The sequence below is a fragment of the Neofelis nebulosa genome, chromosome 6 (assembly GCF_028018385.1).
Source record: "Neofelis nebulosa isolate mNeoNeb1 chromosome 6, mNeoNeb1.pri, whole genome shotgun sequence".
Lineage (NCBI taxonomy): Eukaryota > Metazoa > Chordata > Mammalia > Carnivora > Felidae > Neofelis > Neofelis nebulosa.
The window spans coordinates 47,675,887-47,691,460 of record NC_080787.1 but is presented as its reverse complement, the minus strand read 5'-3'; the positions used below and the strand labels follow the sequence as shown (position 1 = coordinate 47,691,460).

The following is a 15,574-nucleotide window of genomic DNA, read 5'->3' as shown; positions in this document are numbered from 1 at the left end:
TGAGCTAAAGTTGGACACTTAACCGACTAAGCTACGCAGGTGCCCCAGATTTTACCAAATTTTACATCTATTCACTGTGTGTGTGTGTGTGTGTGTGTGTGTGTGTGTGTGTGTGTGTTGTTCTATGAAATTGTCTCATATGTGGACATTCTCCTTAGAGAACCGTTCCATCATCACTACACGGGAACTCCCTTCGACAATCCTTTCCAGCCTCCCCTTCCCCTCACCCCCCTGGAAATTATTGTTCTGTTCCCCACCTCTATAATTTTGTCATTTTTAGAACGTTACATGAATGAAGCCACACTAGGGCATTTGTTGTGAAACACAGTAACTTCAACAAGCCTGGGAAGCATGCCCTAGGTTTCTGTTTACTCTTCGGCCATCAAGGTTGTTGTAGCTGAGATCAGACGGGAGAGATGTCTCTTTGACATCATTGTAACGAACAAAACCCCCCTAAAAGCTAGAAACGTATTCTATTCAGTTTCGTATCTCTGTCATCCTGGATGATACTCATTATATGTAATAGCCTATGTGGAACAATGCCTGAAGCGATCAGAATCGACATGAGCTGTAGATTCTTCAGCTTCACCATGCCACTGGACACCCTCGCATCTCAACCCTGCCTGGCACCTCGCACAGTGCCAGGCAGATGTTGGTATGTCTTAGTCAGCTTGGGCTGCTATCACAAAAATACCATAGATGGGATGGCTTTAAATGACAAACAAGTATTTCTGACAACTCGGGAGGCTGCTAAGTCCAAGATCAAGGTGCTGGCAGATCCGGGGTTTGGTGAGGGCCCCCTTCTTGGTTTGCAGATGGTCGTACTCTTGCTGTGTCCTCACATGGTGGAGAGCAGAGACATGGAGCGAGCTCTTGTGTCCCCTCCTTAAAAGGATACTAATCCCATTCATGAGGGCTCCACCCTTTGGCTTATTTCCCAAAGACTTCACCTCCTAATATTATCCTATTTGGGGTGTGGTTTCAAAATATGCATTTTGGGGGGGACACAGGCATTGATTCCATGTCGAGGCCCCAGATAAATGCCTTTTGAATGAATGAGGCATTATTGTGTCTCTTTTATGGTTCCTCTGGCCCAAATCCCAGAAGTCTGTAGGCCTTCTGTGTGGTGTTCTCACAGCTAAGCAAGAATAAGATGTGCGTCCTTTACAATTCTGAACACCATGTTGACAAACCCTGGAGCAGTAACCCTCAGTGCAATGCCGTGGAATAAAGAAATCCAGTCTACGTTTGGTCCTACTGCTTCTACCGACCTTACATTTAATCTTCTCTTGTTAATACAAGTGATTCTAAACCTATGCCCAAGATCCAGACAAGAAACATAGGGAGAGAATGTGGAATTCAATCACGGAGCAAAGACGTTAGGTGAATCTAATTGAGGGGGGAAAGAAACTAGCTGCAACTTGGTTAAAGGAGCAGAATTTCTTCTCCCTAAATTAGGTGATAAAACACTGAAATAAGCAAATGATAAAAATTGGTCTAAGGCATAACTAGAAATATATTCAATATGCAGGGCTCTGAAACTAACTCCAACTGGAAGAACTGGGCATTGGGTCCCCTGCTGACATAGCTCACAGAACTAAACAGTTAGAAAGACACCAGCTTGTTCATCTGGAATCTGGGTAGAATCAGCTTTGAAACACAGTGCCCGGATCCCATGGCTAGATACTGAATTTGACAGATAAATGTGTCACAGTCCTGAATCTTTGACCCCGAGAACATGGCACCCCTGGTGGGTAAATGTTTCTTCCCAAATTGGGAAAATGACTTTACAACCCACGGAAGATGCTAAAGGAAGCAGAGAGATGATGAAATGAGCCAACCTCCATAGCCCTAATGCTTCTCTGCTAAGTTTAGGAATGCATCTTGCCATCAGTTTTATTTGTGGTTAGATGCTATTAAAGGTGTTGGAAATGGTCTGACATAATATTGCAGAATTAGCCTTGAAGTTTGATTTGAAATGTGTAATTAATATTAGACATATTTATTTCGAGAGGAGTACACTACCTTGATTACATAGGTACATTGTTTTTTTACCTATTTAAGAGCTCAGCCTTGAGCACAGCTGATTCTTCCCCGTTGTAGCATTTTCTCCATCTGGTTCTCAGGATCCTACCTCGCCCGAGGCCTGTGCTATAGCCGCTTTGCTGATTTGTCTTCCTCTGTTCAACCTCAAGTTGGAGTGCTCGGACTCAGCCTTGGCTCTACCTTTCCACTCTCCCTAGCCCCATCCCATCTCACAGCGTGAACACCACGGATGCACTGGTGACCCTCCAATGCACGTATCTGACCTGGTTCTCTGTTCTGAGATCCCAAATTGGATCTTCGTCTGCTCTTTGGCATCCCTGCTCCCGTCAAGGCCTCGCAAACCTTGCAGAGCTAAGCCCAATTCATGACCCATACCACCGCCACCCTATCACGACCCCTGGCAGTTTCTTTCCCTTAAGGGTTCCCCACCTCAGGAGATAGCAAGAAACTCTTCCTTTTAGTTGTTCACGCCAAAATTCTTACAGTCATCCATGACTCTTCCCTTTTTCTCATGAGGCACAACCAGCCTTATCAGGGAGTGCGTTCGCTGCTTCTTCAAAGCATGTGATTACTACCATTTCCATTTCCACTATCTCCACTGCTTCTACCCTGGTGGATCCACACCACCGTCATCTCTTACCTGGATCACTGCGACTGCCTATTAGATAGTCTTCCTTTGTTTGCTCTAGTCCCCACACATGAATGAAGGAGATCCTGTTTAAAAGGTAAGGCAGATCCCGTCTCCCCAGTGCTCAAAACCCCCCGCCGGCTCCCATTTCATGAAAGATAGAAGCGGAAGTCTTACAGTATCCCACAAGGCCCCATGTGACCTACTTTTTATATAGAAAATGTAAAAGAAAAAGGAAAATAGAGGGCATGAATAAAAAGTGTAGCAGTCTCTCAGGCAGCGAAGAACTTCCACTTATCTATTGAGATCCTGAAGAATCAGTTATACATAGCCCATATCTATAATAAGAAATCTCCAACGTGAGTCTGAATGTCCTGACTTTTGGACCAGTTTTTATCCATTGGACTGTGTTCAATAATTCTACCACACCCTGCTTTTATTCTTCTAGCATGGACAGCCACATTTTGAACTAATAAGTCATAAATGTGGAACTGGCATAGGCACTAATGAAAAGTAATGCAGGACTTATTCAGCACATCTTAATTTACGCAAATGCCAAATCGTAGAAGCTCCGCTGACGTCTCTCGGTTAAGACCTGTGTATAAAGAACTTATTTCGGAACCTTTTTGTCTAGATTTACTGCTGCTGACGAATAGAGTTCTTGAATTCTAGGGTGCTCAGCACCTGTCAAGGACTTAAATCTGATCACTGCTAATAACAACAGTGTATCACTTCCTTACCAAACAAGAGAAGCATCAGCTATTGTTAGAACAACGCATCCTTTTGAATAGACCCTGCAGGGCATTGTCACATAGCGTGAGCCGTGGAGGGGTGACTGGTGTGGCTCAGCTTTCAAACATAAGTCATCTTGCACGTTAGTTATCATTCAGACTTGAAAACACAGGCCTAAGGACTTACGTTTCCACAGCATTCAGGCGTGTTCACCTGGAGCGAGATTTGCTGATTTACTCTGAAAGTGTGCTCACAGTGTTGGCCATGCTGGTGGTTGCAGGCAGGGTGGGGAAGAGGTGAGGAGAAGCTGGACCCTGGGAGACTGGGGAGAAAACAGGCAGGTGGAAGAGAAAATGTAGGAGGCTCCACCGACCACCACAAACTGGATGAATTCAAACCAACTAAAACAAAACGTAAAAAGAAAGAAAGAATTCAGAAGAGGCTCCAAGAGGCAAGAAAAAAGGTAGTAAGTGGCCAGGCATTCTGTGGAGAAGCCAGTAAGTGCCAGAGAAGGGAGGCAAGAGAAAGGAGAAGCAGGAGTGTAGGGAAATGGATAATGTAGGAGAGGGCGGAGAGAACCATCCTTTTAGGAGCTAGCTGTGATGCTTCCTTTTCCTGGCAATCGGGGGCAGGGTTCAAGTATTACATGCTAAAAAGGCGATCTGTTCCTTCGTCAGAAATCCAAGTACTCCAAGTACGGTGTATGGAAAGTTCTGCGTACTGACACCATCATCCATAAGAAATGCCCTTCACCTCACCATTTCCTTTGGGACAGAAAGTCTGACCAAAAGGGGTAGTAGCCACGTTTTTATTGAGCAATTACTACATGCCACTTGCTGCACTGAGTGCTCCGTTTGCGTGATCTCAGTGAATTCTTACAGCGCCACGAGGCAATAAATGTCATTATCCCCATTGTCACAGGAGCCAGAACTGACAGTGAGAGAAAGTTGCCCACAGCTAGTTCGAGCTGTGGCTTTAAACCCCACACTTAAGTAAATTGTGATACGTAACACATTGAAACACTATTAGGAAGAATTTCAAGGTCATCTGGTTCCATTGTCAAATTCCGGGCTGTCAACTCTTTCAGGCTGATGATGGGATTTTTAATGGTCTGTTGCAAAGTTAGAAAAATAAGGCCATTATTATGAAATTTTAATATCACCAAGTTTACTTAGAGCATTTTTTTAAATGTTTATTTATTTTTAAGAGACGGAGAGACAGAGTATGAGTGGGGAAGGAGCAGAGAGAGAGGGAGACACAGAATCTGAAGCAGGCTCCAGGCTCTGAGCTGTCAGCACAGAGCCCAATGCGGGGCTCGAACCCACCAGCCGTGGGATCATGACCTGAGCCGAAGTCAGACGCTCAACCGACTGAGCCACCCAGGCGCCCCTCTTAGAGAATTTCTTATTCTGATAGTATGTCATTCTTTTTTCATAAGTCTCTGAAACAATGACCTTTCTTTAATGAAAATATGTTAATGATGGTTGGGTTTCTATTCATATATGTAGAAATATAAATACTTGGTGACCCTGTGTTGCCACCTGCCATGTTTTAAGTTGTACTTGTCTAGGAAATCCAAAGCGCTAGGGACCACTGATCCAGTTTTAACCTATACTTGGGAATTCCCCACAACATCCCTGAAAGATAGCCACACAGGTTTTTTGGGTTTTTTTCCATATTTCCAATGATAGAATTCACTACTTTTTCTAATGTTTATTTATTTATTGAGAGGGAGAGAGTGCTAGCACATGCAAGAGGGGAAGGGGCAGAGAGAGAGGGAGAGAGAGAGAATCCAAAGCAGGCTCCGCACTTTCAGCGCAAAGCCTAGCACTGGGCTCAATCCCATGAACCATGAGATCATGACCTGAGCCAACTTTAAGAGTTGAACGCTCAACCGACTGGGCCCCTCAGGTGTCCCAAGAATTCACTACTTTTTCACAGTCTCTGCTCTATTGGGAAAATTTTCTTTCTTTTATTGAATTACAGTCTGTCTTTATCTCATTAATGGAACAACAAAGAATGAGCATATCCTACTAGATTTGAAGGCAAATGTGTGAGGCACCCATCACCCATACTTTCCTCCTTCCAGTACTTGCATATTGGCTGTCTTACCCATCACGCACTAGATGCTGCTTCATGAAAGCAGAGAGACCCTTTCCCTAGCGCCTAGGATGGTGCCTGGTGCAGAAGAAGTAGCAACCAATATTTGCAAAATGAGTACTTTGTAAATGCAGACATTCGATAAATATCTGCTGAATTTAATAATACAGCTAATCATCATCTACTCGACGGCACTTTAAATTTTATTTTAATTTTTTTTTTACCTTTGATTTATTTTTGAGACACAGAGCATGAATGAGGGAGGGGCAGAGAGAGGGGGAGACACAGAATTCAAAGCGGGCTCCAGGCTCTGAGCGGTCAGTACAGAGCCCGACACGGGGCTCGAACCCACGAACTAGGAGATCATGACCTGGGCCGAAGTCGGACGGTTAACCGACTGAGCCACCCAGGTGCCCCAGCGCTTCAAATTTTTAATGGTTGAAGTCAGCTTTCATGCCCCCAGTAAGTCTTCTTTCTTTTTCCAGACTAAGAATGACCAATCCCCTGAGTTGCTTCCCCCGTGATAGTTTTTAGGCTCTTGCTGGTGTTCTGCCTTTGCACCACCCCAGAGCATAAGTGGAGTTCCCAAAGCATTGCCTGAACACCAGAAGCAGGGCACCATGGGGCTTTGCCACGGCCAGCTGCAAAGGGTGTGTTTCCGCTCTGACCTTCATAACACGGCTGAAGCCTGCGTTGTTTAGGTCACATTATATGGTTATCTATTTAGTGTATGCTTGAGACATCTCCTGAATCCTTGTTACATTTCTTTTTATCAGGTAAAAATGTCTAGCTTCGGGCAACACTTAACATCTATCCCCTTTACATTTCATATTGGTTTTTGACCTATAATTTAGCCTATTGAAAGCCTTTTAAATGTTGATTTTTCATTCCTTCATTCACTCAAACCATTGGTTAGTGAGCATGTACAACCCAGCAGGACCCATCTTCAAAGCCTCCCTCCTCTCTACCTTAGTGTCCGCGGTGAGCACAATAAACACGTATTCTTTGTATCATCATTCCCCTGACCTGCCACAGTCCTCTGGGTTGACGTCTTCTCATAATCAATACTCTTGTGATCGGTAGTTTAATGAGCTATAAATCCTCCAGCTTCCGCTGTCATGTAGCCCCTGCTGTCCTCGGGATAGAAAGAGAACCTCGTCCAGGGTTTTGTTAGCTCATGCTCTCAAGATTTGAAATGTATCCCCGGGAGCAGAGTAGATTGCCCTCTGAAGAAGGAAAGAGATGGCCACGTGGTCTGCTGCACAAGTCAGCCTCATAAGCAAAGACGCCCGCCCTGGACATGCACAGCTTCCAGCAGAGCTGGGAGCCGTGACTCTTCCCAAATGCTGTGGGCTGAGGCCATCAATTCTCTTGCACCAGCCCTGCCCTGCCCTTCCTGTCCATCAGCCCCAATTCAGCAGCCACGTCTCCGGGGAACCCTTTCATGCCGGGCACTGTCCCCACAACAGCCCCGCGCCGGGCCTGCGTGTCACAAACAAGGAAACTGAGGCACAGGGCAGTTGTGAAACTTGCCCAAGTCTGGGAGTTGGAGAAACGGAGCTGGAGTGTGGACCAGGCTGCCGGAGCCCACAGAACCTACCTCTCCCCTCTGCCGTAGGAGCTGCGGTTTCAGAGCCTGGCTGGCCTTTGCCTCGCCTTCCTTTGCTCAGGGCTGTTCCGAAAGACTCTCTCGTTCCCCTCACCATGCATTTGGCTGCCATGACATCCAAACACTCTACTGTGTACTTCACGTACATGTGCTCACTCAGCTGCAGACGAGGGAGCTCTTATTATTCTGTTTATAGATCAGGACACAGAAAGAGGGAAGTAACTTTCTCAACATCAGTATGCTTCCAAAAATGCATCTCACTGCTTCAGGGCCCTATTTACTCTGCTTCTATCTACCCACTTCTGAGTTCTCTAGACGAAGTCGTTCCCAACCCTCTGCTGACGACATTGCCTGAGAGTCTAGTAATCTTCACAGAAACATGGTTAAGGGGATTCAACTGGACTTCTGTAAAGCAGTGGAAGTTTATAGTAACCAGTCTTTTTTTTCGTTTGTTTGTTTTTGCTTGACTTTAATGATAACAGGTCAAACACTAAACATAAACGCATTACGTAAAAAAACTTCAAAAGAAGATAGGAGAGCTCCAAATGTCACTTTCCATAGGGAACCTACCTGTAGTCATGCTTTATGCAAAGGTTGGATTTTTCTATTTGGAGAGGCTTAGCCCTGGGGTTTGAATCTGTGTTCTAGAATGATCACAAGTACAGTGGGAACATTATCCTTCTCATACAGTATATTTGGTGCTCCATTTGCCTTTGATTTATAAAATAGTAACAGTTTTGAACCAAGTTGTCCCAGGTGGGACTCGAAATAATTTCACATTATAGTCAGGGGCACAGAGTTCACCTTCTCTGCCTGTCCTGAGTCCTCTTCAAGATTCTTCCATTTCACTGAGATCATTCTCTGATATCAACTGCCTTGAAAACCCCCTCTGGTTTCGCTGGGATCATATTTTCAACCGTTTTGCTTGTAACATCGAGCACACGCTTAACATTTAATTACTTGAATCAGAATTAGTTCAGAGTGTGGTCTGGTCAACTTTCAGTTTTATTTGGTCTCAGATAGTGATGGTACTTGTTCACCTCTCTTTATTCTTAGCATTTCATAAGGTAAAGGACCATCGAGGTGGATGTTTGACAGAAGCACTTTTTTTTTTATTATTATGTGACAGGAACTTTGCCGTCATCCTGTTATCTTGCATTCCCAAATCATCTGACCCGGTAGTGATAGAGGCTCCTTGGCAATCTCAATACCCACTTGAAATATTGCTCCTTCACAACATGGTAGCCTAGGGGCGCCCGGGTGGCTCAGTCATTTGAGCGTCTGACTTCGGCTCAGGTCATGATCTCACAGCTGGTGAGTTCAAGCCCCGCATCGGGCTCTGTGCTGATGGCTCAGAGCCCGGAGCCTGCTTTGGATTCTGTGTCTCCCTCTCTCTCTGCCCCTCCCCTGCTCATGCTCTCTCTCTCTCTGTCAAAAATAAACACTGAAAAAATTAAAAAAAAAAAAAAAAAAAAAAAAGAACATGGCAGCCTAATTGAAGGCATGAGTCTGAGACTCAATGGAGATAATAGGTGGAGAACACTGGTGAGTCCTGAGTAGACTCGGGAAGGCTATAAAGCCACTATCTTGTTTTCTTTGCATTCACAAGCCACATAGGACAACGAGCTCTAGAACAGCTACGTAAGGTGCAGCACACACACACTGTGCACTGAGCATGATACCACAAGCACAGAGATGCATCACACGGGATGGAACCCGGAGGAGGTAAGGATGGGCTCGTGGGGAGGCTGGTACCCAGGCAGATCACTTCACTATCATCAATGCCAAGGGAGCATCGAGGCGAGGGGGGCTGAGGTTCCAGGGACTCTTCCTGAGGGAAATAATTGCTAAGCTGCATCTTAAAGAGTAAGAGGAAAGAGGAAAAACACATTCCAGTGAGAGGGAACAGCAGGAAGAAAACTGAGGAAGCCTAGAACAGCAGACTGAGTGCAAATGGCTGTAAAAATTTTGCTATCGACACAGTGCGGAGAAGGAGCCAGGAGAGACCTGAGAGAAGTCTTGCCCTGGGGGTTCGCACGGAATCTGACTTGCCTTCCTCCTGCAGAGTCCAGACTGCATCCCGTAGCCACAGGGAAACTTTGAAATTATTTGTTCTCTTAAATAATTAGTATTTGCCTGATCTCAGTCTTCCGCTCTTTTTTGTGTTTTTTGTTTCTCACGTTCCCCTAAAGTTGCTCACAAAATTTTCTGCTTCTAGAGCTTTGCTTCATTTGCATATCTTCATCCTGTCTTGCATCCCTACCTCATCCTGTCAATCATGCTCTGCTCTCTCCAGCCTGAATATTATTTATAGCGATAGACGAGTTGCAAATCAGGAGTAGGGCAATGGTGCCTCTTCCATCGAATGCGATTCCTGGGATGTGGCGGCTTCTCCAATGCGTTGCCCAGTTCCCCTTCCTGTGGATTTGTACCTCTCCTCTGTATTTTCCTTGGGTTGGAATTGGCCTCCTGTGGTTGAGTACACTTATAAAAATGCTTTTGGAGCAAAGTGATTGGTAGGAAAAGCTTGAGCCTGAAAGCCAGAGAAACCTAGAGATTCTTTCTGTGGTCTTTATGATAATGTTTTATTATGGAAAATTTCAAACACGTACAAAGTAAACAACATGTGTGATGAACCCTGTCATCCAGCTTCAGCCATTACCAGGACTCTGCCATTCTTCTTCTCTCCATGACTCTACTCACTCCTCATGCTTCGCAAGATGTTTTTTTCAAGCGCTTTATTTGCGAGGTAAAATCTACATGCAGGGTAACGTGGAATCTTAACTAGAGTTTAGACGAACGTGTGTACATGTGTGTGTCCCATTCCCCTTTTACCATAGAGACCACTTCTCCAGCAGGCTCCCTTGTATGACTTCCCAGTTAATCTCCCCATCACCAAGAGGCCAGCACTGTTTGCCTTATTTCACCATTGATAAGTTTTGCCCATTCTAGAAGTTCATATAAATGGAACCCTATAATATATGTTGTTTTTGTGCGGGGCCTCAATTGTTCACCATCTTCTAATGGGCTTGGCTTTGAATTTCTCTTTTTAGTGCCTGTATGTCGTTGGATGAGTTATGTAGCCTCTTTGAGACTCAGTTCCCTTTTCTAGAAAACAGAGTAACAGCGATAAAAATTAACAAAAATTAAATGGGCTTTAAGATAATAGAAGTGTCCTCTCTAATGCAAACTAATGCTAATTATGCTGCACCCGAGATGTGGGAATGTGGTCACTTTCAGGGTTTACTTCTTGTCTGCAAAGATAGATAGTCCATATTTGCTCATTTTCCACTGATAACTGCTTGTCTTCAAATATGATACCTGGATAGGCGTAATATATCGGTCAGCATCCAGGCAGGAAAACATCTCACACCAGATAGTTCAACAGAAGGAATTTAACGCTGGGAACTGGTTGCAAGGTGTTTGTAAAACTGAAGAAGCCATGAGACAAACTGGAAATTAACGAAGCAGGAATCTAGCGGCACTCAGGGCTGAAGGGCCATGTGGAAGACTTGGTGTCCCCTGTCCCCCCAGAAGTAGGGCCTGTGGCAGGTCCTAGAACCTCCTAGAAGGCTGCTGGGAATATGGAGAAGATGCTTTCACTGCCAGGGATACCTCCTAAAGCCGAGGTGGGGGAAGGTGTGGAGGTAGACCTTCCCCTTCCTCCTGTACCCAGTCTCCTGTTAATGTACCCGGTGCCTAGGGAGCCTGGGAAAGAGTGGCAGGAATCAGTGATCCACACTGACTCCGCAGCAGAGTAGGGAAGTCAGGGATCAACAGGAAAATGATCAGCACATGTAGGCAGAGAGAGAGAGAGAGGAGAAAACATACGCAGAGATACTTAAGAAAATTGCACTCAGTGATAATTAACATTGTGGTAATTCTTACCTTCCCGTAGTACTGACCAATAGAATTTTCTGCAATGATGGCAAGAGTCTGTACCTGCTCTGTCCGGTAAGGTACACATTAGCCACATGTGGTTACTGAGTTCTTAAGAAGTGGCTAGTACAAGAGAGGAACGGAATTTTTCACTTTTATTTCACTTTAATTGATTTAAATTTAAATAACTGGCTAGTGGCCACCATATTGCCCAGCACGGCTTATGGACTATCATGCATTCATTAGTTCATATGTATATTCGGTAAGCACATTTTGAGTTGGGGGACCCGGACACCATGTTAGGAACTAAGAACACCCAGCAGACTGGACCTGTGCTTCTAACCTTGAGGAACTCAAACTTCTCTGGTCCGGCCAGAAAAGTTTAAGAGGTGGAGTCAAGAGTTACTCCCTTGAGAAGGTGTGAGGGTGAGAGAAGAGGAAACATCAAACTGGCTGCCAGTGGGCCTTTGCCTCGACTGTGTCTGACTCCTGGAAAGCCTTCCCCTGCCACTCCTCGTCTCTCAGCCCGTCCTTCCTGATTCTCCTCTCTTCAAGGCACACTTCCAAGGCCTCCTCCTCCACGGAGTCTTCCCCGGTTGCTTCTCTGAGGTGTCTAAAATAAACTCCTCTCGTGTTTTGTCTCCACTCTGGCCGCTTTCATCATGTTCTACTCTGTGTTCGAATTCTTGCTCTAGGCTTGTTTCTCTCTCCGACCAGCTTCCTGACGAGAGGACTTAGGTTGGTTCTGTTCTTTGTCCCAGATAGCACTTAGTACCACACGTAGTAAGTATATTGAAGATTCTCTGTACTGCTTGAAGACTGTTGGGAACCCAGTCTTCAATTTCTTCCCCTGTAGCTGTTGAAGGGTGAACGAATTACCCTATAAACCCAAGTCCACCATCTAGAGGCCATGAGAAGTAACTTCATGCTGAACCTGTCAAGGAGAGGCTTCTCTTTCTCAGGCTGGTTCTTTGGGTTTTGTTTGTTTGTTGGCTTATTTGCTTGTTTTCCTGACATGTTTCCAGGAAACAACTGTAATGAAAAATCTGCTTTCCATTTCCGTATACAAACCAGTCAGTTCATCTACAATTAGAATTTATTTTGACATGTTAGCCTACACTACTTTCTATGTGGTCTTACTTTGCTTACAAAACACAGGAATCTTACAAAAACACAGGATGACTATAGCAGTATTTAAACCAAATCATGCCCTGGAGCACTTTTATTAATAGAAGCGCCCAAGACCGGCCGTGTGATGTCTCTACACTCACCGGGGGTTGGTTTTGCTGGGTTTGCATCGTTCCCACGTGTGCCACCAGATTTGCTTGAGGACAAATTGAGTTGCTGCCATTCTTCTGGGAATTGTTACCTTTGGCTCAAGGGGGGAGGTTTCTGTCCCACCACGGCTTCCTGAGGACTCCAGGGCTTAGCTGAATGGAGTTTCCATGACTGAAGCTGGAGAGTAGCCGGAGGACAGACATGGCATTTCGATCGGGAGCTCTTGCCATGTGGGAGGTACTGTTCTGGATAGGGGGTTGGGTTTTTCACAAAGAATATAATTTAATACTCCCAGTCACCTTGTGAGAAAGGGACTAGTAGTATTCCCGGTTTACAGATGCACAAATCAGAACCTGGAGAAGTTCAACGAATCATCCAAGGTGTAAATTTTAACCATTGGGAGCGAGTCTGGTGCCCAAAAGACCCTGTCCTTAACCACATCACCATCTTGTGTCCCACATGAGCATATAAAAACTGGAAAGCACGTGTTAGAAAACATGAGCCAATGCCTCAGGAGGTATTTACCTGGTAGGGTAGTTGCTGCAGCCAGGAAAGCCACTGAAGACATGACTTTGCCAGGTAAGATACAAAGTACCAAAGAGTTTGGATAGGGCAGCTGTATGCTGTCACCTCGGATCCAAGGTGAGCAGGTAGGAACAGGATGCAGTGACCTTGACTGAAGTTTAATTGTTGGACTGTGGCAACAGGAAAGAGGAGAATTCCTGTACAGACTGAGCTTTCCTTTGTGAAATTTTTTTTTGTTTAATAGCATCAATAACCATTTTAGGAAACCCACTGCAAATAAAAATCCTTGCCTGTGAGGTGGAACTGTAATATACAGTAGGATTACTATATAAAGGCTCAGTACCCTAAAACCCAACCCAGCTTGTATTTCTGTCTCCAGTCTGTTTTTGTGGAATGGGAGACAGCTCATCTCAGGTTCATTCTCACTGGATTGCTGTATTTTCACCCCTCCTTCCGTTTGTAGAGTCCAATTCTAGGAACTAGGAAAAACAAAAGCAGCAGATAAGACAACTCAACTAGAAGAGCAGGTGCTAAGAACTGGGAGGTGATACCCAGAGAGAACAGAGGGACTTGTCCAAGGTCAGCCCGTTCACTTGTTGTAGTGCTGGGATTAGAATTTCAGGCTTCCTGACTGTTCAAGCCTTTTCCCATTGTTTTATGTGCCTCTTGGGATTGTTCTCTTTGCTGTTGCTAGCACAGAAATCCAAACAGCGGAACATCATATATCTTTCGGACTTAAGTCTTTTCTGGAATGAGAGGGGGTAGGGTAGTCATATGTATACTTCATTGAATATTTCAGGGTTTTTTGTACCTTGCCATGTTACATTGTGAACGGACTGAGAACATAGCTTGGGGGCCTCCAGGGACAAGAGACCCGAGGTAGGAAGCACTGTGAGTATGGTTTCCTTGTATCATTTTTCCAGGCACAGAAGTGCCGTCCTACACATCTAGCGTCTAGCGTATTTACTTTCTCTTATAAATTCTTGCTCTGCTAATTAACTTCTGTGCCACTTGTGATTTTATTCTTATTTAAAATAACTAACATATACGTAGTACCTTATAGTTTTTGAAGCGTGTTTACATGCACTCTCTTTACCTCTTCCTGTCAACACTGCTAAACAAAAAGGACAGGTAAACTCGATCCCTACTTGGCAGATCGGAAATTGAATTACTAAACCAGGACTCAGTTCTCTTTACTCCTAGACCAGTGTTTATGCTGCACCTTTCCAAGAATGCCCACTTCCTGCCCTGAAGTGGGTTTCGGAATCCTTTAGAAGACTCATTAAAACACAGACGGGGGGGGGGGGGGGGCATCTCCAGAGTCTCTGATTCAGTAAAAGTCTGGGGTGGGATCCGAGAATTCAACTTTTCTAACACATTCTTAGGGGAGGCACTTGCCGCTGATCCAGAGACCATACCTTGAGAAGCGCTGCTCTGCAGCTTGGCCGTAACGCCTCTGAACACTTGGCAGGTAATCAATCCCTCAACTGCTGAATACTGAAGTCCACAAAGCTCTGAACACTGGACGTTTTTTTCTGAAGGTTGGCGCGGTCTCGCTTGGCAGTAAATCCTGACCTGCGCTGAGGTGAGGCTGCTTCGTTTTCTTTACCCCTTGGTGTGACTGCTCATACAGTTTACCGCAGAAGCGGTAACATACTAGATTACAGGGGATGTCCCACGACTTTGTGGGGTGGGGGCGTTCTCTCCCAGACCCACCATAATTCCTTTTAGAATCTGAAAAACTCCGAAACCCAAAACACATCTAGCGCCAACGATTTCATAGAAGGGACTAAAAATGTGTACTAACCTGACAAGAGGGATCGTATTCTTCGCCTTTGATGTTGCAAAAGTGCCATTTTTGGGTAGCCCCGGAAGCGTACACATTTGAACGCAATACATACCTTTTGAGGCATCCTTTGGGAAGATTGTCTTCAAAAGCTTCTGTTTTTCAGCTGCCGAAATGCTGCTGCGTGCTGAGCTAGCTACAAGAAAAAGTGTTGAGCAGTCCTTCCCGCAGATACCTGGGCAAGTCCCAAGGACACAGTGATCTGAAATGAGTATTTCCTGCAGCTTAATTCCATTTAATAGGGACACCATCAATAACAACATTCACGCTTATGACCATACTTCCTCTAAAGCTTTGCTTTTCTACCTGGGAATGAGATGCCATTAAGGCTGCAGTTCAGGCTAAGGGGGAAGGAGAGGAGAGCTTAGTATTTTTATTTAATAATGAGTCAGGCTTAAATCATGAAACAATTATTCAGATCCCTCAAACATCATTTCATTTAAATGAGAATGCTTCTTAGACCTATTATAAAACCATAAAAATCACATTCATCAGGAAACATGAACCCACATTATAACGGGATTACCTGAAATTGCCTCAGCTAAAATGAGTTACAGAGAAAAAATATTTGCAACCTTCACAATCCATTTATCTGGAGTTTATAGTTTGGTGTTGTGTTCCCACAATCACTGAGCTGATGTAAATGCGGTCCCTGGCCATGCTTTCCAGAACCCCCCTGTCTCTTGGATGGTGCTCTCGAGACTCAGAGCAGCACCATTTTAATCATTTTCGGAGACTGGTATCTCGTGTCCAGAGTGTGGTGCCCGGAAGCATCAGCCTCTTATCCCCAGTGGCAAGGAGGCTCTTTGTTGCCTGGTTCCCAGCACATACCCACATAATGAGCAAACTCCGTCTGCCCTCTTGGAGACTTATTTCTCCTAGCTTTATGATGCTCACTTCCCTGCCTTCTGTTTTCTAGATCTGTGTGCAC

The 15,574-nt window shown here is 45.0% G+C and overlaps 1 protein-coding gene across 3 annotated transcripts in view; it reads left to right on the top strand.

Moving 5' to 3' along the window:
• Window positions 1-15,574, top strand: part of RCAN2 (regulator of calcineurin 2) — a 274,292-nt gene that overhangs the window by 100,614 nt on the left and 158,104 nt on the right. The gene's annotated exons all lie outside the window — the stretch shown is intronic.